Genomic DNA, 4195 nt, shown 5'->3' with positions numbered 1-4195 from the left:
AGCACCACCCACCACAAACAAAGTGATTAAATATGCAGGAATGTGGGGACATTTCTTACTCAAGTTGCACAGTTTACATTTTGTCTCCTGAGCAGCAATTTTGTCGTCCATGTCTGCTTTGGATTCAGCCTCCTTTTGACTCCTGGGTAAAACTTTTGAGATGTATTCCCTTAGGAGACCACTTTATCCCCGAAGTGGTCAACCTCAAAACTAGGAATGCTTCTAGATAGCATGTGAAATCTAAAATATTTGCTGCCTGGTGTCTCCACTGAAATATTTGCAAATGTATTGATTCCATGACTGTCTTTTTCCCCCTGTGACTAAAAGCTTATGTAATCACCTTTATAGGGGAAGACATCCTTCAGGGCAGCCCGAATCTGTGTTTCTTTGCTATAGGCACTCATATTTGATTCAGAATAAGCTTGCTTCTTGGAGCAAGAACCATGTTTATCCTCCATGCTGCACATATAATCATATATATTCACATAGCTTCATATAGATTCACATAGATTTATGTTGTGTGCACACATTATCTTCCCGTGTCTGTTTTTTTCTTTCTACCACTTCATGGAGTTTTCTGTCACATAGAAATTTTAATTTTAAGAATTAAAACCTTCAATCTTAGATCACTCTTCCTGACAATGTTGGAGCTAAGATACTAGGAAACTATTCCTAGTACAGATTATGAAAAGAAGCACAAAAACTTAAAACAGAAATGTCAACTTTTTGCCTATGCTAGTGAACCTTACAAACATAGGGCAGCCATCAGAGTGACAGGTCAGTTGTGTTTGATGATGCCAGTTGTACTTGCAGAGGGTGGACCAGGCTTTGGTCCTCAAGGATGGAAGGCAAAAGTTTTACATTTGGGTAAGGCACAGTGGTATGAGTAAGATCAACTTCAGAGGCTCCCAAGACCAGTGCTATGCTCTCAGGAGAACTGTTAACTGGCAAAGGAAAGACAATATCGCATTACATATCTAATCTTGGCTATAGATGAAGGGGAACAATCTATTTGGGAATTGATAGACTTCCTACAATTCTTTGCTTTGAAAAATTAAAAGTGATGAATGTCAATTTAAGGTAGACATATACCCAGGCAACTGGCAAAGGAGTCTGCAAATCCTGAGTAGGGGAAGACACTGTCAACATGGGACAGAAAGAACTTTCTAGACACATGTGAAAACTATAGCCTGGTTGTGAAATGAAAGCACCAACCTCCCCAGCACATAAGGTGTGATGAGCGAGAGGAAACAGAAGCAGATAACAGTTGAATTGAACCTACGACACTTCATTATCCAAATATTAAAACTGGGGCTAGAGAGATAGCTTAGGTGTTAAGAGTTCTTGCTGCTTTCCCAGAGGACCAGGGCCTGCTTCTTAGCACCCATATTGAATGGCTCACAGATGCCTGTCAATTCAGTTCCAGGAGATCAAATCCTCTTCTGGCCTTCCTGGATACTGTGGTGTACAATGGTAACTACTTATCCAGACAAAAATGCACACATGTTAAAAATAAAACTTAAAACACTAAGATTATTAGATTCTGATAAGATTGTATGCCAGGGAGGTTCTAGCAAGTAGGGTTCCTCCAGGAAAGCGCACACCAAAAATGATGATGGGCCACCCACAGGTACCCTGAGACTAGAAGAAAAAGACTATCTACATGGGAAAGTGTGTGCATACATGTTTTGTGTGTGTGTGTGTGTGTGTGTGTGTGTGTGTGTGTGTTTGTGTGGTGAGTTTGCATGGGAACACCAGAGGTCAGCCTTGGATGTTGTTCCTCAGAAATCACATCCAACTTGGTTTTTTGAGACACAGTCTCCCATTGGGCTGCTACCGCTCAAGAAATCTAGGCTGGCTGGCTAGTGCGACCCAGCCTGTCTCTGCGACCCAGCCTATCTCTACGTCCCTGTTGCTATGATTGGAAGTATGTATAGATGTGTGGAAGTTTGGGGATGTGTGGGTATGAGGGATTGAACTGGGCTCCTCATGCTTGCACACCAAGTACATCAATGCTGAGCCATCTCCTCAGACCTATCTCCTTAGTTTCATCTTTTACATCTTGACACCACTGTGGTAAACTGCCCCGGGCAGAGGTAGATTGACAACCTTTCTGCAGTTTTGGTCAAAATTATAGGTGAATTTATCTTTTCCACTTTTGTATTTATTGTGTCGTTTTCTTTTAATAGTGGTGGAGGTTTGGTGCTATGACTCAGCCAGGCACTGTGACTGAGGTCAACTTTAGCATATGCTAATTTATTTAGAAAAGTGAAAGAGCAGTAAATATGTTAAAGCAGGGATGCGGAAAGACCACTGAGGCCTCAAACCTTCACAAAACCTGCAGGCAACTAAGGGATGCTCAGAGTGAAGCACACACCACTTGGTTATCCCATACAAAATGGTCAATCCTGAAAATGTATGTAAAAAGAGCATCATACAGACTTAGCTGGCTACATTTAGGAATATATATATGTCTACACACACACACAGACACACACACACACAGACACACACACATGTAACAACAACTAATGAACAAAAAGAGAGGCCTTGAATTTGAAAGAGAGCAAGGAGAGGCACCCGGGAGACATTTGAGGGAAGAAAGGGAAGTGGTCCTATTATAATCTCAAAAACAGAAAAATAATTACAAAATAAAAAGGTATTAAAATGAGGAAAGAGCTGAAGATCACAAATGAGGAATAGTCGAGTAAACTTGAAAAAGACATTCATGAGACTATAAAAAAATGTAACCATGTTAAAATTTACAAATTTAATGTAATGGTTTACTTAAATGAGAGATGTTATGCAGCCTGAGTAGATGAGTGAGAGAAGACAGGAGGGAATTAGGCATGATGTACACAAAGGAAAGAAACTCGATGTGCCAGGGTGGGCTGGAACAGGGTGGGGTGCTCCCCATTCTTAGAGGAGAAGGGGTCAGGGGATGGGGGAGCTGATATGTGAGGGGGACTGGGAGGAGAAGGGGCTGAGGTCTGGATGTAAAATGAATAAATAAATAAATTAATGGGAAAAATAAAAAAGTATAAGTCATAAACAAAAAAAAAAAAACTCTGAGACTGAGGTTTGAGATGACATGGTGATTCACAGATTTGGAAATTCTGGTAAATCCCAACTGGAATGAATAAAGAGAAACCAACATATCAGAGGTAGATGCTATGACATGATAGCAAGAGGACACGTTACACACAAAGGAGCAGAAGCTCACAGCACAGTGGGGCCCAGAATATGAGAGAAAACACTGCCATCCTATAAGTTTGCAGCTAGAAAACTCTTTGAAAAAAATGGAAATATTTTCCAAGGAATAGAAATTAAGAAAATATTTTCCACAGGGTTCCATTAAAGAAGATTCTAAAAACTAACAACAACAAGTTTAAACCAAAGGGCTTAAACAACCACTGAACCATCGAGACAACAGTGTTCCAGGAGAAGCTGGAGATAAATCATCCCTGGGATTCTGTGTCCTTGTTAAGGTGAGGGGAAGGGGATTGGAGACATTTTAAACTGTGCTTCTCAAAACACCAGGAGACCCTATGAAGAAATAGAGAGGAGAGATAGGAACTTGCAAACCAAATGGGAAAAATGAAAAACACGCCCAAGGAAAAATTCAGAACTCAGTAAAGGAGGAAAAGTAAAAGAAAACTGGGGTAACAAAGGGAAACTAAAAGGTGTAAATGAAAAAGAAGAAAAGGAAGAAGTAAAAGGGGGAGGAGGAGGAGAAAAAGAAGTAGGAGAAAGAGAAGGAGAAGTAGTAGAAGTAGAAGGGGAAGAGGAAGAGGAAGGAAAAGGAGAAGGAGGAGGAGAATAAGGAGGAGGAGGAGTAGTAGAAGTAGAAGGGGAAGAGGAAGAGGAAGGAGAAGGAGAAGAAGGAGAAAGAGAAGAAAAAGGAAAAGAAAGAAAGAAAGGAAACTGCGTCTGCCAATAGGTTAAAGAAGTGGAAATGTATGGAATTGTTCAGTGAACAGACTGACAACCAGAGAGGATTTGAAAAGCAGACGCCCACACTATTTGCCACTTCCAATAGTCATACCTGTCCTATAAGGAAGAAAAGTGAAAACATGGACTGAGATGCAAACGCAAGGAAAGCAGGTTCAGCCTCATTTTTACTAAGACAGCAAATGATAGAGGGCTCTTGGCCGCCATCTGCTTCTCGGGCACCACCTGGGACATGTGAATATCA

Source organism: Rattus norvegicus, chromosome 8 (assembly GCF_021556685.1).
Source record: "Rattus norvegicus strain SHRSP/BbbUtx chromosome 8, alternate assembly SHRSP_T2T, whole genome shotgun sequence".
In the NCBI taxonomy this organism is placed as follows: Eukaryota; Metazoa; Chordata; class Mammalia; order Rodentia; family Muridae; genus Rattus; species Rattus norvegicus.
This window is presented reverse-complemented; position numbering follows the sequence as displayed.